Source organism: Bos taurus, chromosome 2, assembly GCF_002263795.3.
Source record: "Bos taurus isolate L1 Dominette 01449 registration number 42190680 breed Hereford chromosome 2, ARS-UCD2.0, whole genome shotgun sequence".
In the NCBI taxonomy this organism is placed as follows: Eukaryota; Metazoa; Chordata; class Mammalia; order Artiodactyla; family Bovidae; genus Bos; species Bos taurus.
In genome coordinates, this window is record NC_037329.1 from 52,852,809 (window position 1) to 52,877,064 (window position 24,256).

A 24,256-nucleotide genomic window follows, 5' to 3' on the forward strand; every position below is an offset into this window, starting at 1 on the left:
CATGTGTCCCATAGGGCTGTTGCTGGTTTACATTGGGTTTCTGAGCATTATGTGTCTAGATTTATCTGTCTACTCTAGATACGGTCCAGTTTTGTTAAAAGTATTAAAACCTCCATTTAAGGCCATACTCCTGTTGCAATAACTACTGTTAGTTCCTCAGCAGTGTAGGTTGCCATACTCGAGCTGTTTTCACTTAGATCAGTCTAGTCAAACTTACTTTGTCTGACTAGTCTCCAATTCCCAGGGAAGACGACACTATATATGACCTAGTATCCAGAATCTAGAGTCACAGACATACTAACAGATTCTGTGTTGTCTATCAAAATACCAAAGATGATGGTAAATATTAGGAAGTAAACATTAGCATATATTGTTGGTGGGAGTGTGTGTTGCTATAAATGTTCTATGGCACAATCTAGTAATATGGATTAAAATGTGAAATATATCTACACTTTGACACAATAATTGTACTTTTGGGAATTTATCCTAAAAATACAAGTGGTCATTTACATTTAGTGACATCACTTATAGCTATATTTTGAATAACAATAGCCATTATTAAAGAATTGCTTAAATAAGTCATGCTATATCCATGTAATGAAACACTATGCAGACTTTGAATAAGATAAGGTAGACCCACGTCATAAAAAGTTGTCCAAGATAGAATGTAAAGTGAGCAGTGCAGGTTGCAGAATAATTTGCATAATTTTTGATATCTAATATGCAGTATATAGAGCAGTACATATAATATTCTGTCCAGTGTTTCTACAAAGTCTCCTACAACTTGAAAATACACTAGAAGTACACATCCCACATGTTAAAAGGAGTTACATCTGTGGGAGAGAATGGAAGCAAGGGGAAATATGTGATGGAAATAGTGCTACACTATCAGATCAGTCGTGTCCGACTCTTTGTGACCCCATGAATCGCAGCACACCAGGCATCCCTGTCCATCACCAACTCCCAGAGTTCACTCAGACTCACGTGCATCGAGTCAGTGATGCCATCCAGCCATCTCATCCTCTGTCGTCCCCTTCTCCTCCTGCCCCCAATCCCTCCCAGCATCAGAGTCCTTTCCAATGAGTCCACTCTTCGCATGAGGTGGCCAAAGTACTGGAGTTTCAGCTTTAGCATCATTCCTTCCCAAGAAATCCCAGGGCTGATCTCCTTCAGAATGGACTGGTTGGATCTCCTTGCAGTCCAAGGCACTCTCAAGAGTCTTCTCCAACACCACAGTTCAAAAGCATCAATTCTTTGGCACTCAGCCTTCTTCACAGTCCAACTCTCACATCCATACATGACCACAGGAAAAACCATAGCCTTGACTAGACAGACCTTTGTTGGCAAAATAATGTCTCTGTTTTTGAATATGCTATCTAGGTTGGTCATAACTTTCCTTCCAAGGAGTAAGCGTCTTTTAATTTCGTGGCTGCAGTCACCATCTGCAGTGATTTTGGAGCCCCCCAAAATAAAGTCAGCCACTGTTTCCACTGTTTCCCCATCTATTTCCCATGAAGTGATGGGACCGGATGCCATGATCTTCATTTTCTGAATGTTGAGCTTTAAGCCAACTTTTTCACTCTCCACTTTCACTTTCATCAAGAGGCTTTTGAGTTCCTCTTCACTTTTTGCCATAAGGGTGGTGTCATCTGCATATCTGAGGTTATTGATATTTCTCCCAGCAATCTTGATTCCAGCTTGTGTTTCTTCCAGTCCAGTGTTTCTCATGATGTACTCTGCATATAAGTTAAACAGGGTGACAATATACAGCCTTGGCGTACTCCTTTTCCTATTTGGAACCAGTCTGTTGTTCCATGTCCAGTTCTAACTGTTGCTTCCTGACCCGCATACAGGTTTCTCAAGAGGCAGGTCAGGTGGTCTGGTATTCCCATCTCTTGAAGAATTGTCCACAGTTTATTGTGATCCACACAGTCAAAGGTTTTGGCATAGTCAGTAAAGCAGAAATAGATGTTTTTCTGGAACTCTCTTGCTTTTTCCATCATCCAGTGGATGTTGGCAATTTGATCTCTGGTTCCTCTGCCTTTTCTAAAACCAGCTTGAACATCAGGAAGTTCACGGTTCACATATTGCTGAAGCCTAGCTTGGAGAATTTTGAGCATTACTTTACTAGCATGTGAGATGAATGCAATTGTGCGGTAGTTTGAGCATTCTTTGGCATTGCCTTTATTTGGGTTATATATTGTATTTTCAATTTTTTAAATTATTGTGTAGTTTTATCTGTACCTCATTTCTTCATCTGTAAAAAGTGAAGTAATTCTAGGACAAACCCTATGAAAAAGTTGAAAGAGGTGTGAGCGATGTCAACACTTTAGATGGCTCAGCTTTAGAACATACGATATTGGCTGTTGGGAGAAATAAATGAGCTAATTCATATAAAACATTTAGGATGATGCTTCAAATATTGTAAGAGTGGAATCAGTGTTGACTCTTATTGTTCTTGTTATTATCGATGCTTTACATTTCCAATATTCTTTCACATTCATGTTCTAATTCAATCCTTGGACCGCCTCTTGGGATAGGAAGGGCATGCAACATCACCCACAGATTCAAAAGCTTTCTCCAGCATTTTACTTGGTTCACACATCATGCCATTTGCTTCTCAAAACAATCCCAGGTGGAATGTAGCACATGTAGTTAAGTTTGCTTTGCTTACTTAAATTAACTGATGAAATTAAAAAAAAAATTGTACATGTTTGACATTTTCACCCAAGACATAGGGATAAAATTGTTATGTGTTATCCTCACATGAATATTTTCATTGATGAGATGCACAAAAGCAAGATTTGGAGCTCTTGAGTTATAGGATGCAACTCAATGCTCATGTCCTTCTTGAGAAATCCTGTGATTCTTGGGAATAGATTTTGTTGTTTTTCCCTCCAGGCTTCATAGCTCTTTGCTCAAGTCTATTGCATAAAGACGTATTTTGTAAATGATACACGTAATATCAGTATATTCTTTATACTTATCTCTGATTTTTCCAAACCTGGCAGACTCTCAGGCAAATAGTGGCTGCCTAGTAAATGGTTAAAAAATGAACATGGAACTAAGTGAAAGAATGAATTAGTGATTATTCTGTTTTATTCATTAGAAAATTAAAGCCCCGAATAGAGGAGTGGATTGCCCAATTTCAAAAAAAACTACTAGCTGGAGAAGCCAGGACTCAAGCCCAGGTTGCACACAGCCATGTCCAGAATGCCATCACATGAGGTGTAAAGCTTCAGACCCAAATGAAGCAGTAGGTATGCTCTGCCTTGAATGTGCCTACCAGACGAAAAGCCACCCCAGATGGCATATCCAATTTAATCAACATCACCTGTGAGCCAAACTGAACAGTAAATGTTAAGACAGGATCACTAATAATGGGGACCTGGAATCTAGCCAGAATTAAAACAATGATCTGCTTAACAATCCCTCTGGGCTGGATGCATGTGGAGAACGGATAAATGCTGGATATCGAAACAGCTGTTCTATGGCAAACTGAAATGGGGCAATCATAGATAGCAAAGGGAGAAGGAACACTTGAAAGTTGTCTTAAATAAAGTAGCGTTTTAAATAGTGTGTGACCTGGCTGTGGCCTTTTAAGAAGCAACCACCCCACACAAAGTACCCTGGCATGCATCTGCGGAGAGTGAGGTAGCTTTTGGTTAGCAAAGCCTATGAAATTATAAAAGGCAATGACAGTGATGGGCATCAGTCCCCAGTGTCCAGACACAGGATTGGTCCAGACACCGCCTTGAAGATCGGTGCCCTAAATGAAAATTCCACACGTCATCACCTCCTGAACTTTGCCTAGTGAACACGACCATTGTCTATAAACTTCCTGTAGGCATTGTATAAACTACCCTGTTTTTCATATTCCTCCATTGTCTAATTCTTTTAAGATGATAATCACATTGTGTCTTCACAGCACAATCACTAATTGCCTTCAATCAGAAACCGAAGTTGATATTCAAAATATTTACCAAGGAGACACAGGCATAGAGCAACCAGAATGCCAGCTTGATGCTGTCCTGACTTGCATCAGCGATTGTTCTTATTCATCAGGGCCTATGACTCTCCATTATGAAGTGTCGTAGGACGGCGTGCACACACAGTGTTCTCAGGAAGGACTTCTTGATTGATTGACTCTCCAAGTTCATTTTTATACTTGTCTGTCATTTGGAGAAATCCCATATCTGTGTGTAATTTATCATCCATGCAACTGTATTAAAATAAACATGCCAATTACAGACTAGGACTAAAAAATAAGAAGGCAACCATGTAAGAAATCGGTTGTTCAAAAGCATCATGTATTCAGGAGTCATTGAACAAATACATACTCTGTATTACTCTGCTGATATTTGGGAACATAAAGCTATATCAACAACTGCGCTTACTTTCTGGAAGCAATAGATTAGCAGAAATACAGATTTTACCACTGCTACCGTCAACTATAATATGACCAAGTGTTTTAAGAATCAGTTCAGTATAATCATTATAACAGCTGCAAGATCACTATACGGTTGGTAAGTGTAGTTGAATTTCGTGTGTATAAACATTGGATCATCTCATTCAAAGTTGCCACTATGGGAATTCCATTCACAGCTTCCATGGGAGGAGGCTAGCAGCTTTGTTGGATTAGCAACAGTACTAGAGAGAGAAGCCATTGTCTTGTAAAAGAAGCTCCATGTTTCTAAGAGAATGAATTTTCATATTTTATAAAAGCAGTCTGCAAAATATACTGTAGTTGTGAATTTTCCCACATTCCCTTCTCTAATTGTTTTGCTAAGAATTTAGGTAAACTGGTTCAGAAAATCCAAGAGATTTTTAACTTGTCACCAAAATGCCTTCTGATTTTTACCTTTTGATATAAAAAAGTTATTGAGAGTAACTTTAACTAAATCTCTATACCCATATAATAACATTTGATGAAAGGGAGTTTATATAGTAGGAAAACTTCAGGGAAACAAAAGAAATTTTCAGCCATTTTCCTTTGTCCTTATGTAATTGGATCACTTGATCCCAATCGGTAAACTATTCATCAACCAGTTCATTTAGATTCTAACAAAAATTTGAGCATTCCTTAACCATTTTGATTTGGACAGACATTTGTTGGGTATCTGCTGAACTCTGCTACTTCAGTGAGACAGATAAAGGACTATAGAGAAACTATCTCAAGGAGTTTATAGTTAAATCCAGAGAGGTAGACATGGAGGTAAACGAGAGCAACACAAAATATCAACCTTTGTGAGAACACATTATCAGGAATTAGTGAGTGTCACAAAGAAATGGGTGTTCTTTCTTCCATATACAGTGGTCTACCAGGATAACCGGCTTCTCTTGGCTCAGCAGTAAAAGAATCCCCTGCCAATGCAGGAGATTCAGATTCTATCCCTGGGTCAGAAAGATCCCCTGGAGAAGGAAAAGGCAACCCACTCCACTATTATAAATCTCATGGACAGAGGAGCCTAGTGGGCTACAGTCCATGGAGTCCCAAAGAGTCGGATATGACTAAGCCACTGAGCACGCACGCATTTACCAGGGTAGCCAGGTTCCAGAGAGCTCTCTCTGTGAGACAGCTATCTCTGGGCCATAGCCTACCGACACTCTTTGTATGTAAACATTTAATTAGTACACTCTTCTATGCTTGTAGCTTTCTGATGGTTATTGTGGTATTCATGTTGATGGTTTAAATATGTTCCTGAAGAACTATACCTACTGGATTTCAGACAGTAAGGTCCCAGTGGATAAGAAAACCACCTAAAGTGGCATGATATGTTATCTTAGCTGTAGCTTCGGGATTACTTCTGATGCATCTTTAGTTCTGTGAAGAGACACTTCATGATGGGAAGAAAACCAGAGTGACAACATGAGAGTGATCACAAATGCTTTCTACAGTCAACACATTCCAGATTATTTGTTTTGAGCCTGGTCTCTGAGATACCTTCCAGGTGACCAAAATAATTCTATTGTCTCTCTAACATTGTTTGGTATTGCTACCAATTGAATTTCAACTGTAAAGCAGCTTTATAAGAGCACTGCCATGTCATATTACAGGGAACAGATGTCAAAATAAAGGTTCACTAACTTGAAGCAACTTATATACATAGAACTCAGGTGTGTCTGTGACCACATGAAGAGAAGGAGAAATTGTATTTTGTGCCATTGAATTATACCAAGGACAGGCTCTTTCCTTGAGATGCCAACAGAGGAATTTTGTTAGCAGTATTCTGTGAACAAAACACTTAAGAGAATGTATGTATACAATAGTTTAAAAAAAAGGGTTACTGACACAGATGCCAATTTGGTGGGGCATATGGAACATTTACACTTGCCTTTTTCTTTCTTTCTTGCTACAGCTGGTGCTGATTTAGTATGTGAAATTTTACTAGCAGGAGTGCTAATCAAGACCGAGATTCTGTAAGGATTTAGTCATTTATGTAGGGGAAACTACGGGTATCATTAAAAAGTAGAAGATCATCTTAGGAAAAGCATTATCGTTATCAACCTCATTTTTAAACTAAACAGACACAACGGTACTGTAAGTATCACTTTAGCAGCCGAAAAAGTCAGAATGTTTTCCAGATAATGTTCTACGAGGATTGCACCCACCGTTTAAAGTTGTGGTGGAGGCGTGTTGAAGTTGGTGCTGCTGGAGCCAAGCAGGAGGGTGAACCATCTCACAGTTCGTTGTATAAGTTTTCTGCGTAGTGGTTCAGCAGAACTGCTCTGTGGAAAGATTCCATTTTTAAAGAATAAAAGAGCATTGTAATGATACGGAAGATGGATGCATTTTTTTTTCCAGAATGATTTGGGGGTGGGGAATTGGGGTGATGGGAAGAAATGTGAGTCTTGATTCTTCCCCCTTATATTTTTGAATACAAAGTTTTGCAATCTGAGGCCAAATTTCACTAATCAGGAAGGTGTTGAGAGAAAAATGAAAGAAAATTTAAAAAATCTTTCCCAAGTGGCGACAAACGCACCCTCGGTACATTAAATATGTTGTCCAGGTGGTGTGGTGGAGTTGGAGACCTGCGCGGCAGCTACGAGACATCTGCTGCCTGGGGAGACTCGCAATGTGGCAAAGTGGAGTTTGTAGCTCCCTGTGGAAGGGTGCCAGCTGCCCAGGGCTTCGCTTCTCCAGATGAACCAAGAGTCTTGTTGGTGCTTCAGATGAATCCGGTGCATCATTCCAACCCTCCTCACCTCGAGAATTTAAAGGACAAGGAGGTTTTGCTGTGAAAAAAAGCCAGGTGGATGTTGTCGGGTGAGGTGCAGATCAGGTCTCTCCTAGTCCCACCGGCTTTGTCCACCAGTGTGGCGACAAGCACAAGCCTGCAGTTAAGCCATTTCATTCTGTCTCCACGTGTAATTTCTATGACTTGCTGTAGTTACTTAACTCTGTTCATGCTTCATACTTTAAATACTGTCAGAAGAGATATGTGAAAAGTAAAGTTTGCTCAAATGTAAGCAACAGAATATTTTATTTTAAAATAATGAATGGCCATGCATGTTTTAGATGGTGGGTTTCATTATTTTAGAATATTTTGACATAAGTATGGCACCTTTAAAAGCAGACTACATATGATAACTTGTAAATAACCATTAATAACTAATTAAAATTCACTTACTGAGCATTACCACACACCAACCACTATTAACCACTTTTGTTAAAAGCAAAAGAGACAAAGCCTATGTAATACAATCTATAGCCCTAGCTCAAATCTAGAATCTTTAAAAATTAATTAGTAAATCTCTTAATTATTTTATTTATCCAGTCCTTAATGATATTTTTACCATAAGCATGACCATCTGGGCTATCTGATTAAAACTGGGAAAGTTGAAGACCTACCCTCAAAGGCACAAAGAGGAAAGATTGAGTAGATTTGGACTGAAGTATCAAATTTTAAAACAAGTGATAGTAATTCTTTCCCTTTCCATCAGAAATATTTTACATCTACAATAATGCCTAAGAAATGTAGTTTCATGAAAGAAAAGGAAAGGGCATCTAGTTGACAGGATATTTGATTGCTTAAATGCACAAGAGAGTAACAAAATTTAAAAACGCAAATATTAGTTTAAAAAAAGTATATGATTAGTCATTTGCATATACATACACACATGCCATTTAAAGTATAGTGATTTTTAAGCAGTAATAAGTTCCTTTTAAAATTCTGTTTAGGCTATGTGGAAGGAAAGAACTTTTATTTCTGAAATTGCACCTGATGTATATTTTTTGAGAATTTGTTCAGTAAGGCGATCATTTAAGTGGAAAATATTTGTTAGAGGTCATTGGAGGAAAAACCCTTTATCTCCCCTTTCCATCTACTTAAATCTGCCCTTATTCATTTATCACTGCTGTCATACTTATGAATAATAAGGAAAAATAAAATGCCTTATTCAAAAAATAAACAGGTATTCAGAGTCTTTAAAATACATCAGGTTAATCTGCTGAAGCATAAATTAGGATGGTCTACAGACTGCTAACAGTGACAGCAAGCATATGGCAAATTTGAACTGTCTGCGGGTCAACTTTTACTTTTGCTTTCCAAATGTCTGTCAGTCATTGTTAGGATCTAAATACATGTGTGAATGGGTGGAATTCAGCAAGATGAAATTGTTCAGCAAATTCTTGGAGCAAGTGAATTGTTTTTCACTTTGTCTCTCATCCATAACCTTCCTTGTCTCTCATATACAATATGCTTTGAGAGCAGTCTTTTGAAATTTTACCCCCACTCCCAAAACAGCCCTTTAAAGAGTTGTGTTGCCTTTTCTTTGTTCAGTTAGGAAATAGGTATATAATCATATGCGCTCTCTCTCTCTCTCTGTGTTTGCGTGGGAACGTTTGTGTGTATACATGTGTTGCTTTCTCTAAGAACCAGTCAGGTGCTCAGATCATAGTTTTGCGGCTATTACAACTGTTCCTAATGCTGTGATTGTACCTTTCACTATTGTAAGAGTAAGTCATCTTTTATTTTCTCTTCTTCCATTAGAATATACTTGCTCTCGAAAGCCATCGATGTTTGCAGCACTGGAGACCAACAGCACTGCAATGATGATGTATTGTTCTGCCAGAAAGAGTGGGAAGAGGGGACAGCAAGGATGCCTGGGACAGAGAGGAGGCAGCTTACAGTCAAAGACGTGAGAGAAGAAAACCAAGGAACCAGAGGTTTGAAATATGAAAGTCTTGAAATCAGCAAACGACCAAGCATCCAAAAAGATGATGGCCCTGAACTCAACAACTTTCCCTGAATGTACATGGAAAGATATGAAGCAGCCTGAGTTTTGAAACACTTTCTTCGGAACAACTCTAGTTTCAGCTCTGAAAAGGTGATGGAGGCAAATGTTGGAAGAGAGAAGAGCTTCTCCTTTCTTCAGGACCAGAAGAATTCCGACCACATTAAAAAATCATTGTCAAAACCAAAGCCTGGAGAAGTTGTTTCACCTCGATTGAAAGCCATAAGAAAAAGTGGCCTTGACTCAGTTAAGTCCTCCTCCTCTTCACTCCAAGGGATCTATTGCTTCAGCCTTTTGAAAAAGAGCGGTATCTTCTCTAATGATTTTCTCATTAACAATTCATCCATTTGTATTAAGCTTTCTGCACTTCCAAAGTGCTTTTGCATATGTATCTCATAAACTGAGGCATTTAGATTACATTTTAAAAAATCTTCATATTACAGACTGAAAGGGAAAAATCTTTAGAACATTATTAAAATCTCAAAGACATGAAAATAGCTAGAAGAAATTCAATTAAATTTCCAAGATATCATGTTCTCCATTTCCCATAGAGTGAACTTTCATTCCATTTCCTTTGTGGGTTTAGAATGCGCCTTCGTGACAGCCATGCTTGGCACATGGTTGTCACTCAATAAATGTATGTTAAGTTAGCCTAATATTCCTGATATGATGAAGTCAGAGAGAAATAGATTTTAATTCTAAATCTGTCACTTAATTGCTCTTTCTTAACCTTTTTTTATACTTAAATTGGAAATAACAATTCTTGCACTATGTCAGCAGTGTGCTGGTAAATGTTTAACAACTTCATCATCTTCTCCCTTCTCCCCACCGCCCTCCCCCCCATAAAAAAGGGCCTGGTGCGTAGCTTTTGCTGGTTTCCATAGTGTAAGTACTCCCACCACGGACAATTTCAAGCCTCCAACATGACATCACTGAATACCCAATTGAGAAGAGATGTGAATAATTAACTCCTATGGGCTAATAGAAGCCGGTTCCCGCACATCACTGCGTGGCTTTAGGTATGTGGTTTGATTTCATGGAATTACTCTTCTGTTTTACTGCAGTTTGTAACACTAAAGGTATCTTAAGACTTAGTACTTAAGTGGATGGTGCTGGTGCCGTGCTGTTGGATCCCTTGCATGCTGTGAGACGTCCACTTCCTGACTGCTGTGGGGATAGGCTGATAGCCATTCATAGATGTGCCTTCCCTGCAGAATTACTCTTTAACAGGAGGTACCTCACCAGGAAGGGCTTCCTAGGTGGCTCAGTGAGTAGAGTCTGCTTGAAATGCAAGAGATGCAGGAGACATGGGTTCAAGCCCTGAGTTAGGAAGCTCTCCTGGAGGAGGGCATGGTAACCTACTCCAGTATTCTTGCCTGGAGAATTCCTGGACAGAGGAGCCTGGTAGGCTACAGTCCATAGGGTCACAGAGTCAGACACGACTGAAGCGACTGGGCGCACATACATGCACCTCACCAGGAAGTCTACATGCCCCTTTCCAGCACTGCCCCTCCTGTATAGACAATGACTGTCTGACCCAGCGGTAGAGAAGTGTTATCCTTTTGCCATAAACTGACCAACTCTGTGGTACAATGTGTACTCCAGAACTTCTTATGGAAACAAATGAATGCCAAGACCACATCCTTCCTTAGTTCCTCCCCCTGCCCTCTCCTGTAGACCCAGCGGTAGAGAAGTGTTATCCTTTTGCCATAAACTGACCAACTCTGTGGTACAATGTGTACTCCAGAACTTCTTATGGAAACAAATGAATGCCAAGGCCACATCCTTCCTTAGTTCCTCCCCCTGCCCTCTCCTGTAGCCTTTAGTCCCATTCTTTCAAGAGCATTCAATAAATAACCCAAACAAGAAGTCCTCTCTTAGATTCTGCTTCTAGGGAACCTAGGGCTTGCCCGATGGTTCAATGGGTAAAGAATTAACCTGTAATACAGGATATATAGGAGATGCAGGTTTGATCCCTGGGTCTGGAGGGTCCCCTGGAGGAGGAAATGGCAACCCACTCCAGTATTCTTGCCTGGAGAATCCCATGGACAGAGGAGCCTGGCGGGCCACAGTCCTGGCAGGCTACAGCCAGAAAGAACTGAGCAAGCAATAGGGAATTTAACCTAGGGCAGCTGAAAGCAGATGTGGTCTTAGAAAGCAACTTTTAAGGATGGGATTCTGAAGTTGAATTCCAGGCAATGTGCACCAAGCCCCACCCCCCAGCTGCTGGGAGGGAGGCTATTGATCACCCTAGCTACACTGTGGCAGTGACATTGTGAATACTTTCATCTGTAATAAGCTGGGATACAGTACGGGTAGAAGGGATGTAATAATTGGCACAAAGTCTCAGGTATTCGAGAGAAAGGGGAAAATAGTAATTGTAAAGACGGTGGAACTAGATGGCTATTGCTAAGGGCTATTGATCCAATGAAGAGAGAAAGTGACAGGCTCAGATCTATTAGTCAATAGTTTAAAGCACAGTGGTAGTCAGAAGGCCCTCTTGTAAATGTTTGAGGCTCTCATCTTCTGAGGTAGAAGGTCACACACAGCTGATGATCAGATATTGTTTGGTTCCTTTATATTTAATTGTAAAAGTGGCTGAATTGAGGAGAAGTCTGAATTCTCAGAATAGACACGTGTCCTGTGTCAAAGGTAGGTTCTAATAAGAAGCAAATGGGATCCGGGGAGGGATTTTGGGGTAAATGTGCATGAGAACCCTGAATCTATTTCCCTAAAACCCCCAGTTCTGTAGAGGTGGCTTAATTCTTGATGGAAGTTAGATTCTTTTCTTGCTTGAAGAACATGAAGAACCCTTAAATGAGAGAGGTCTCTTACAAGACAATGTTTCTCCTTGACAGGTCTTCCCTCAAGTCCTCTCTTGGCCTATAACTTTGGTCAGATCAAGGCACTGGCTGACTGGAAAAAGGATAGCAATTTGCAGGACTTGATTATCATGTTCCAGAAAGAAGCAGGAGAGTTTGTCTGAGAACGGACCATCATAGTATTATCAGATAGAGGTGGAGATAATGCTGGTCAAGGGAGAATATAGGCCATTCTCTAATGACACAGGATTTAACACTCTCACAGGGGCTTGGAGGACAGTTCTAATATGCTGCTGAGGTTGTTTTTGGAGGTGAGTGATAGCACTTTTCTACCATAAATGAATGGGCTTCCCTGATGGCTCAGATGGTAAAGAATTTGCCTACAGTGCGAGAGACCTGGGTTCAGTCCCTGGGTCAGGAATATTCCCTGGAGAAGGGAATGGCAACCCACTCCAGGATTCTTGTCTGGAGAATTCCATGGACAGAGGACCCTGGCTGGCTATAGTCCTAAGGGTCACAAAGAGTTGGACATGACTGAAGGACTAACACATACACACACACACACACACACACTAAACGAAGCAGAAGTCCTGGAACTGCCATACAGTCCTGTGGAGGACACTGCAGAGGAGAGGATTGCAAGGCTCAGAGAAGGAAGCTGCTGCTGTGAGTTAACCACGTGAGGCTTCAAAACCTATCGACGGGCCAAATTCTTCACAAGGGTCTGGAGGACATTGAGTTTACCAAGGAAATAAGGAAGGTATTGCTGGTGATGATAGGCACACTCAGTGGTAGAGTGTCCACAGGCTGGGGCTCATGGTGGGAGATGCTACAAGGGAAGTGAGCTCCCTAGTCGCAGAGCGGTTAACAGGATCCTTGAAGAGCCGACATTTCCCGTTATGACTGAGTATTGTCAGACCCTGATACAGGAATATTCCTTGAGGACACCAGTGAGCTGCTTGCTAGATATTGACTACATCAGACTCTTCCTACAGTATTTCCTCTTGACTGGATCCCATCCTACTCCAGGTATGGGTTTGCCTTTTCTGCTTGGAGGTCCTTAGCCAGTACCACCCACTGAGGGTTCACTGAGTGGTTTACAGTCACTGACAGGCAATCCTGCATAACATTACCATGGACCAAGGGACCACTTTGCAGCAAATAAGATGCAGCAGCTGGTATTAGATCATGGAATGTATTGAATGGCTTCTTGAAGGTACAGTCTAGCTGAGGGGCTGGCTTAGAGATGGTAGGCTAAAGCAATGGAGTGCTACCCTTCAGAACATGCTGTGCAACTGAAATTAAGACCATTATATGGTACTGTGGCCTCAATAGATAAAACAGATGGGTCTGGGAATTTAGGGGTGGAAGTAGGATCGATCTTCCTCTTCATCGGTCCTAGTAACCCACGTGGTCAGCCTGTGCTTGTTGTCTCTGCAAGACTGGGCTCTGTAGGTCCTGAGGTCCTAGTTCACAAATAAGCATGCTTCCATCAAGGATCAGAGTAAAATGCAATAAACACAAGTCACTGTCATAGCACTCTGGCTTCTCCTTATAACTGGCCATGATTATCTCAGAAAAGTGGGGCTGTGCTACACAATGGGAAATATGTGTGCCTCTCCCGCCCACTGTAATTGGTACCTGTGAAGAGCAAATACAATAACTATGACTTGAGAATGACATAGAAACAAGAGGCCAGAGATGAGGGCCTGGGTCAAACTACCTGTCAAGCCACCTGGACCAACCAGAGTGCAGACCGAAGGGGAGGAAAGTCTAAAGTGAGTGAAAAGCGGGGAGAGAGTGAATATCAGTTATTGCTTCAGAGTTAACTGCTGCAGTGGGGGCTCTGATTTGTTCCACTAACCTTCCTTTTTAAACTTTTCCTGGAAATTCTGACCAACCAGAATCCTGAAGAAGCTGTGTCTAGATGGAAATATAGTTATCCATGGCAATTATGTGGCCTAATTATAAAGGATTTTATAGTCTCCTCTGTATTGTGGTCTCTGGTTTTTGATAGACCTCTAACAAATTATTTAGTCCAAACTTAGTGTGTGAGTGCATGCACGAGTGTTTGTGTATGTATGTCTGTATGTTTTGAACATGAAAATATTTGCAACCTTGATGATCACTCAAGGTCATGAATTGTGCCAGAGGTCTATCCTACAGATTCATGCTGTCCAAGCTCAGCTGGGCTCTCATTGCTGTTCAGTCCTCTTTCTGTCTCTAATTTTTCCCTATTGTACTTCTCACAGCTGCTATTCCACACCCTCTCCCTTCACCCAAATTCAGAAAAATATTTCTGTACTTCGCATACCAGGAGTTGATTTCAGAACTTACTCTACAGTGATTGAGCTATATCTGTTCCAAACTACCTAATCCTCACTTGGCTTTGGGATGTTCTTCGGTGGGTCTATTTTTCTATTGGTTACTCCTATTCCTTTTCTCATCCTTCAAATAGAGCTTTCCTACAGTTCTCCTTGGTCATTGTCACCATCCTAAGTCAGGGACAAAACACATCAATATCCTCTTATCTTCAAGAGGGAGGGGATATATATATATATATGTGTGTGTGTATATATATACACAATATATATATGTATATATATATATGGCTGATGCATGTTAATGTAATAAGAAACAAATACAGTATTGTAAAGCTGTTATCCTTCAATTAAAAATGTAAACAAATTCTCTTATCTCTTCTATCAATGATACATTCATAACATTTCTCTTCTAAATCTGCCCTTGACTGGCATTGCCCAGGTTCGAACCTCATATTCTCCATGGGGATAATAGACACCATCAATGTCTCTCTTCTGTATGTCCACCAGAATAATTTTCCTAAAATTTAGACTCGATTCCTTTTTCCTACTCAGACTTACTTTTTACTTCTATAAAGTATTGTGTTGTCTATTGTGAATATAATACTTTATATAGTGAAATACAGCATACTAAAAGAATGGATATAGTATACCGAAGTTGCATTTTTTAAAAACAAAATGATCACTGCTCTTAATTCAGCTTAAGAAATAAGATATTACCTTTGTATTTGAAAGCCTATGTTTTGTGAGCTTCTGCCCAGTTGAAAGCCCCCTTCCTCTGCCCTGAAGGTAACTACTTTCCTGAATTATGTGAACTAACCCCAGCCCTTGTTTTCCTTCAAGTTTGTCATGTATGTGCATGTATTAATCTAAGTAGAAATCATATGTGCATTATACTTATAAAAATCTGAATCTCTGCTATTTTATTTAGCCTTCTTTTGTACTTTATATAAAAGGAATCATAATGTATTACTCTGTGACTCAATATTAAGTATTAGAGATATATTTATGTTGATTTATCTGGGATTCATGTTTCACTGTTGTATACTACTGCATTCTAACAAATATTGAATCACAATGTTATACACTTGAAACATACAAATTTATTTACCAATTGTATCTCAATAAAAAATGAATTTCAATTTTTTTTTCTACTGCTGTCGGACATTTGGATTGATTTGTTATTACAAAATATGCATCACTATATTTGTTCTTATATACGTTTGCTCCTGTTCATGTATTCAAGAGCTTCTCTAGAATATACACCTAGAAATGCTGGGCATGCACAGATGCACCTATGCCAAGCAACTCCAAGTTGTTTTCCAAAGTAGTTTCACCAATGTATTCAACTTTATTCTACATCAGCAGTGTATAACCTTTATTCCACGTACTGCTGATATCTGGCATTTTCAGACTTCTGAATTTTTACCATTCTGTTTGGACATTATAACCTTATATATAACATTATAGTTCATGCTAGTTTTAATACACATTGCTTGATTGTCATTTCCATTAAGAAATATTTTCCTATGTTTACTGTCTATTCATCTCTGGAAAACTTTTTGTTATAGGTTCTTCTCATTTTAAAGGGACTATTTGACTTTTTCATTTGAATTCATAAGATTTTAAAATTTATTCTAGACAGTAGCAATGCTTTTTTACTCTTTCCCTTTTTGGTTTATGTTTTCTGCTTGATTTAAAAATTATTTATTACCCTGCATTGGCAAATGTATTTTCCTCTAATTTTTAAAATTTTTTACTCTTGCTTTTCCAGTTCAAGTACTTGATCTATCTGGGATTAATTGTTTATATAGTTGAAGATAACAATGTTTTCCATATGGATCATCACTTGTCCAAGCATATTTTAATGATAAATTTATCCTTTGCTACTGATTGACAATTCTAGTTCTCTCATATATCAGGTTTCCATCAAGGTGTGTAGATCTGATTCTGGCATTTCTTTCTTGTTCCATTGGTCTATAGGATTATTTCCACACTAATGCCACAGTGTCCTAAATAGTATATTTTGTAATAAGTCTTACCAACTGATAGGTCAGGTCCCTCCACTGGTTATTACTTGTTAGGTGAAAATTTGTTTAGACTATCCTTCAGTTGTATACAAATCTCTCTTCCTTTATAACTCTATCTCCCACTCCTTAACATAATTTTATGATTATTTATAATTATTCTTTAATGCATTTGTCTTCCAAATAATATAGGGAGAAAAAGAGGAGTTACACATCAAATATGCATTACTATTTACGATTGTTTGCTGTATAGCTTTTTTATTGTTGCTCCTTATTGCTTCATATGATTTTGAGTTATTGTCTAGTATACTTTATTTCAGTCTGGGGGACACTTTATAACATTTCTTATGGTGGTGGTTTAGTTGCTAAGTCATGTCTGATTCTTGCGACCCCATGGACTGTAGCCTGCCAGGCTCCTCTGTCCATGGGATTCTCCTGGCAAGAATACTGGAATGGTTTGTTATTTCCTTCTCCAAGGGATCTTCCCAACCCAGGAATTGAACCCTGGTCTCCTGCATTACAGGCAGATTCTTTACCAGTTGAGCTATGAGGATACTTACAGAACATTTCTTACAGGGCTGGACTACTGCTGATAAACTCCCTTTGATTTTTTCACTTGGAAATGTCTTAATTTCACCTCCATTTTTGCAGGATATTTTATTAGATACAGAATTCTTGGTTGACAATTTTCTTCTTTCAGCACTTATATATGTCATCTTACTGCCTGTTGACCTCCGTGATTATGAAAAGAAATCAGCTTATACTCTTTTTGAGGATCCCTTGTATGTGATGAGTTGCTTCTCATGTGCTATTTTCAAGATTTGCTCTTTGTTTCTGTCTTTTGCAAGTTTGGCATGATGTGCTTGGTGAGAATCTCTTTGTACTTATCCTGCTTAGAGTTTGTTGAGCTTCATGGATGTGTAGGTTTATGTCCCTTGATTTCTCCTCTAATCTTTTAGTATAACAAAGCAATCTCATAATTTTCTAATGTTGAATCAACTTGACTTTTATAGAATAATCATGATCTGTTAATAATGTGTTGTCTTCTTTGTATATCCCTGGACTTAGTTTAATAATTTTTATGTGAGATTGACTCATAATTTTCTGTTTCAAACTGACTCTGTATGGTTCAGTATAAAGGATATGCTAGTTTTTACCTATGTTAATGAGTATTTCTTTTTTCTCTTTTCTCTAAAGTAGTGGAATAATCTGTTCCTCAATTGCATGGCAGAATGCATCAATAGAACAATTTCAACAAGCTGCTTTTCTTTGGGAGAAATTTTAAAACAATATTTTTAGTTTCTTGGGAGAGTTCTAAGGTGACTCAGATTTTCTACGTCTTCATGAACAAGTAAGTTTACAAATCTTTCTAGAAATTTGCCCATTTCACTGATCAATGTAAATTTACTATAACAAAGTTGATATAATATTCTCATACTATCTTTTTAGGATGTGCTGCATCACTAATTAAGTCCCTCTTTCATCCCTCATTTCATGTATTTTGCATCCTTTGTCCCTTTTTTCCCCCTTGATTACTCTTGTCAGAGATTTGTACCTTATTAGTCTTATCATAGAACTAACTTTTGGTTGTATTGGTGCTGCATATCATATCTTTGATTTTCATTTAGTTTTCATTGTTGTTGTTGTTAATTTTATTGTTTTTTTTCCCCATTTACCTTGTTGTGTTGATATCTATTTCTGCTCTGGCCTCAGTTTTGTGTCCTGTCACTAATTCATGATTCACTGAAATTCAGGTTCTAGGCCACCAGAAATCTGCAGATACCTCAGGGCAAAAGTCTGTTCCAAATCTCTTTAACTCCTTGAATTCTTTGTGATTGATTTCCAGGGAGTCTATTATTATAACAGGTCATCCAAGCATTACAAAAAGTTGTCTTTTCTTTTTTGTCTACCTTTTTTAGGTGTGCTCCCCAATAATTTCTCAGAAACTACTTGGCTTAGAGCTCTCAAACACTCCCCATGTCTCCTACTGTGTTGGAAACAGTGTACAAATTCCTTAATTTTCTAAGGGATATGACCTCAAACCTGTCTTTCATGGCTTTATTTCCCATCAGATGATTTTCTTTTCCATATGGAAACTACTTTTTAATTCTTCTAGACCCATATCAATGTCATTTGTTGGCAATTATTTCTTAATTTCCCAGTCTGAACAAAAAACCAGTCTGTCCTATAACATGAGTAACAGGTTGTACTGATATCTTTACAACAGAGTTCAATGTTTGACAAGGGATGCATTTATGGCCACTTCTCCTGCTGGATTTTGAGTTCACTTAGGCAAGAACTGTGCTTGACACGGAGTAGTCATTCACTCAGTGCTTGTGGAATGAATCAGTGGAATTTTGAATCTCTCTCCTCATTTAACATATATTTTCTCCCAGGTCCCACCTTTGATGTGCAGGCGATGGAAGGAATTAAAAGTAAAGTAATAAGACCCTAGAGCCACCGGGACTTTTCTTTTCTGCAGATTTAAACACCTGTGGCCCAGCTCTTAAATGGTATTAGCCAAATTACACCAAGCATTTTGGTTGTACCTTTGGGTTCCGGAGTCTAATTGCTTGTAATGAAACACTGGAGTCATAATTTGATGGTCTGTAGGTTTCTCAGCTGTTTTTCTCTATGAGAAAATATATAATGGGATATTTTGCACGTGACTGTCTATATTTTATATGCAACACATCAGTGTTGTGTAAATTTTGTGAACAACTTCTATTATCTTTGAAACCACAGAAGCAGCAAACAGTTATAATTATAGTCTGAAGAAGCTATAGTGTTTCAAATATGCCTACAGTAGTGGTATTACAATGAGAATGTTCTGTTTGCCTGCAGCTTTCACTGTGCTCAGTGACATCACAATTATACTAAATTTTAACAGAAACTTCTGTCCTTAAACAGAAACAGCTTGTTGGAAAATCTAAGGGTTTTCTTTCTTCTGAATTTTTGGGTTCTTCACTGCATAAAAGTGGGAGAAATGGTAAATATCGTGGCATAACTCCATTCTTCGTTACTTCCCGGCTGGTTTTTACTATCATGGAGTAATAGGTATTCTACTTTACTCCACATGGGGAATGAATGCACGTTATTTAAAACTTCTTTCTGTGCATCTGCTACTTGTCAACTCATGATCTTCTGATCCTTGAAGATTTGACAACCCTGTGATTTGCTTTAATGGAATTACTGAAAAGTTATCAACAAAGACGTTGCAATGTAAGAATGCAAAGTAAGTCCTTAGATGTTTAGAGGGAAATGAACTTCAAAAGGGGAGTAGTGGCCACAAAGAAATACCTGAATCATTCGATTTTTGGTGTGGTCCTGCATGTCTTTAATTTTGTTGAATGGGAGAGACCATGTTTATGTTGTCTTTCCTTTTCCTCAGCTGTGACTTATTTTTTCTGTAGCTTATTAATCAATGCCTCATATGGTACTGAATATACTTCAGAATAAGAAAGTAGTATCAGAGGAGCATTCTACTTGGAAATAGGAAAACTGTCTTCTAATCTCGCTGCCATTTGTCACTGACTATGGCAGAATCATTGGATTAATTTTTCAAGTTTTCTGGGACTTTCTTTATCTGTAAAATTTAAGCAGTTGGTTAGATGAGTGATCCTCCAAGGGAGGCCTCTGGACCACTAACATTAACATGATCTGGGAACTAGCTATAGAAGCAAATTCTCAGTGCCTCCCCCACCCCCAAAACCCTTGGATTCAAAAACTTAGAGGGTGAAACCCAGCAATCTGTATTTTAATAAGTCTTCTAGGTGATTCCAAATGTGTTAGTTGTTCAGTCATGCCAATTCTTTGTGACCCCATGGACTGTAGCCTGCCAGACTCCTCTGTCCATGGGGTTCTTCAGGCAAGAATACTGGAGGGGTAGCCACTCCCTTCTGTAAGGGATCTTCCTGACCTAGGGATTGAACCCAGTTCTCCCGCATTGCAGGCAGATCCTTTACAGTTTGAGCCACCAGGGTAACCCAAAGAACAACTACATGATTCTAGAGCGTATTAATCTTTGAAAACCACTGGATTAGATAAACTTTAGGAAACTTCCAACCCTAAACTCCCATGAGCCTCTATGAATTTCAGGGTAATTTAGGATTAAATTGGATGTTAAGTAAGCATATTCTTCTGCTTGTAATTAAATTTAAAATTTGGATTCCAAACACAGATTTAGAAACATATGTAAGAAAAAAAGAAAAAGGATGCTGAAAACGTTGTCCAAAAACGCTTAATTACTCTGAAAATGTTTTTGAATATAAGCATTTGTAGAATCTGCCTCCATTTGACATCCCAAAATGAACTTGGTATTTCTGTCATACATGTATCTTGATGAATATTTCCACTGAATAATCACCACTGCTTAATGGCTGTGATTTCAGAAAGAAAATAATTTAAAACTATTCAGATTTATTGTAATTCATTTCTTATATTTACAGAGGATAACAGTTAATAATCTGTTCTACATAAGTGCACATATGGCTAAAATTTTTGTTATTGAATATTTGGGCCTTTGGTCTCCTATATAGGGAAATGTCCTTGTGTTTAACCACTTCTGTGCTTTGTTAACATATGCTTTACCTAACAGTCTGTCTGGCTCCATTTTTTATTAATGCAGAAGCATTTTGGGTGGTGATTTTAATTTTCTAGGATTGGTCTGATTATATTAACCAAGGCTTTATGCTTTCCAAGGTCGCCAAAGGAAGGAGTTGGAGAATCTTTTATTCTTAGTCTAAATAAGTTAATACATATAAATATGCAATAGAAAATGTAGGAAATCATTAAAAAAATTCTGTATAAAATAAAAATGAGAACTGGCAAAAGGAAGTGGAGGATTATCATTTATTTTGCTTTGATGAATTAGATACAATCTGAATAGCTATTCTCAATAAAGAGTGGCCCCAACTCTGCTTATCTTAACAGAATCCTTAGTTTAAGACTGGAACATATGTCACATTTCATGTAACTCTTTTCTTGACCTATGTCTGGAAGCCTGTGAAAAATTAGCTGAAACATTAATTGGTTTTATATATTTATTGCAACTGGAAATAGCCCAAAGAGGCAAGTTAGTTACTCCCAAAGGCAACTTAGGGAGTTAGTTGCTAAATACAAAATCAAGTGAACTATAAAAGCCATTTTTAAAAAGTTATTCATTTAACAAATATTTATTGAATGGCCACTATGTACTAAGCATTGTGCTTGACACAGAGGTTAGACCAATGGATAAGGCACCTTGCCTATTAGAGATTAATATCTAGTTAGGGAGAACAACAGTAAAAAAAATGATTATGCAAATTATGATTAAAAATACAGTGCTGTACATGTTATGAAAGAGTTGTATTGTTATATAGACTGCAGTCATATACAAAATTGAAGCATAGAATCATCTGAGGATGGGGAAAGACTTTGATATGAGTTATGTTAATAGTCACTTTGACTACTATTTGGAGAATAGTTGGTTGGAGGCAAGAATATTGTGAAAAACCAGTTAAGATGCCATCATAGTAATCCAGGTACCGTTCCCTGCCATCATGGAACTTTTGTTGTAATCCAAAGGTATACATAAAGTACCAAGAATGAATAATAGAAAGTTGCATAACTTTTGTCCTGATTTTCTGTCATTGGATAGCAAATCATTTCATAGTCTCATAGTTCTATGAATTGGCAGACTCAGCTAGTGATATTAACTTGAAATTTCTTATAAGGTTGCAGTCCTTCAGTAATAGGTTCTGGAGTCATCTGAATAATTAACCAAGATGGCCTTCTTTGCACACATGTCCAATACCTTAACATACCAGGATGTAGCTATTTTTTCAGCAGGGCAGCCTAAACTTCTTTTTTTTTTTTTTTAAAATTTTATCTACTTATTTCATTTTGGGCTGTGCTGGGCCTCTGTTGCTGCTCAGGCTTTTCTCTAGTTGTGGTGAGCAGGGGCTAGTCTCCGGTTGCAGTGTGTGGGTTTCTCTTGTTGCAGAGGACAGGCCCTGGGGCCACGGGTTTCAGTAGTAGCAGTGTGTGCGCTCAGTAGCTATAGCTCCCCAGGCTCTAGAGCACAGGCTCAGTAGTTGTTGTGTACTGGGCTGAGTCGCTTCTCTTGGCATATGGGATCTTCCTGGATCAGGGATTGAACTCAAGTCAGGGATCTTTACCGCTGAGCCACCAGTGAAGCTATAGTCTGAACTTCTTAGAGAATGGCTCAGGGCTCCAAACGGCAAGAAAAAGAAAAACTTCCAATGTCCTTAAAAGACTCTTAATTTGGAACTGGCTTAGCATCACTTGGGCTTCCCAGGTGGCCCAGTGGAAAAGAATCCACCTGCCAGTGCAGGAGATGCAGGAGACTCAGGAGACGCGGGTACAATCCTTGGGTTGGGAAGATCGTCTGGAGGAAGAAATGGCAACCCACACCAGTATTCTTGCCTGGACAATTCCATGGACACAGGAGTCTGGTGGGCTATTGTCTCTGGGATCACAAAGAGTCAGGCATGACTGAGCACACGCGCATATACATAGCATCACTTCCATTGTATTCAGTTGTTCAAAACAGTCACAGGCCACTTTAGATACAAACTGATCAAAGAACAATTCCATATCTCGATGGAAGGTGTCTTGAGCAATAACAGGATGACCAAGTTGACTCCCAGTAATCTTTGCTTTTTGTTATTATGCCCTTCACATTGGATAGGGCTGATCTTGTGTAATCAATATGATACTGTGGAAATGATGGTCTATGATTTCCCAGGCTGGGTCATATAAGTGACTGCGGCTTAGACCAGTTCTTTGGGAAAAGCTAGCCCCCATGTTGAACAGCCTTCTGGTGAAGCCCACATGGAAAGGAACTGAAGCCCCTTATTAACAGCCAGAACCAACTTGCCAGCTATGTAGTGAGCCACCTTGGAAGTAGATCATCCAGCTCAAGTCAAAGCTTCAGATAATTGCAAACCAAGTCATTATTTAGACTGAAACATGAGAGATCTTAAGCTTGAATCATTCATGTAAGCTGCTCCTAAATTTTGACCCTCAAGAACTTTGTAATATAATAAATATCGATTATTGTTCGAAGCTGCTAAATTTGGGGGTAATATGTTATGCAATGGTAGATAAACAGGACAGAAGCTACTTGCAGAGATAACCTGAGGGCTCTGTTTATGTTTGTTTCACTAGTGAATCTCATGGATTATAGTACTGAACTTACAGTTCAGTATCATCATAAAAGGGGCTTCCCAGGTGGCTCAGTGGGTAAAGAACCTGCCTGCAATGCAGGAGACACAAGAGATTGCAGGTTCAATCCCTGGGCCGGGGATCCCTGATCCCCTGGAGGAGGGCATGGAAACCCATTCCAGTATACTTGCCTGGAGAATCCCATGGACAGAGGAACCTGGAAGGCTACAGTCGATAGGGTCTCAAAGTGCTGGACACGACTGAAGCAACTGAGGGTACATGCCTCAGACAACATCATTGTAAAAGAAAGAAGGGGGACTTCCCTGGTGATCCAGTGGTTAAACTTCACCTTCCAATGCAGGGGGTGCAGGTTTGATCTCGGTTGGAGAGCTAAGTTCTCAATGTCTCCTGGCAAAAAGACCAAAATATGGAACAGAGGCAATATTGTAACAGATTCAATAAAACTTTAAAAATGGTCCTCATTTACATCAAAAATCTTTTTTAAAAAAGGTAAAAGAAAGAAGGACTTGATATTACAGTTATTGAAGAGCCTTCCCGTGTCATAGCTGCTTGGAATGGAGGTAGGACTCACGTACTGAGTGACAGGAAGCATAATATGGTGGAAGTGGGATTCCAAGTGCAGAAGAAGCATGGTCTTCACACACAACAAAAACTGCTAAGG

The 24,256-nt window shown here is 39.0% G+C and overlaps 1 protein-coding gene across 2 annotated transcripts in view; it reads left to right on the forward strand.

Moving 5' to 3' along the window:
* GTDC1 (glycosyltransferase like domain containing 1) overlaps nt 1–15,534 on the forward strand; it is a 496,188-nt gene extending 480,654 nt beyond the window's left edge. For both annotated transcript variants that reach the window (XR_009490748.1, XR_009490749.1), the window contains 2 exons: nt 8,994–10,256; nt 12,096–15,534. The gene's annotated coding sequence lies outside the window, so the exon portion shown is untranslated. The remainder of the gene's footprint in view (nt 1–8,993; nt 10,257–12,095) is intronic.
* The last annotated feature ends 8,722 nt before the right edge of the window (nt 15,535–24,256 follow it).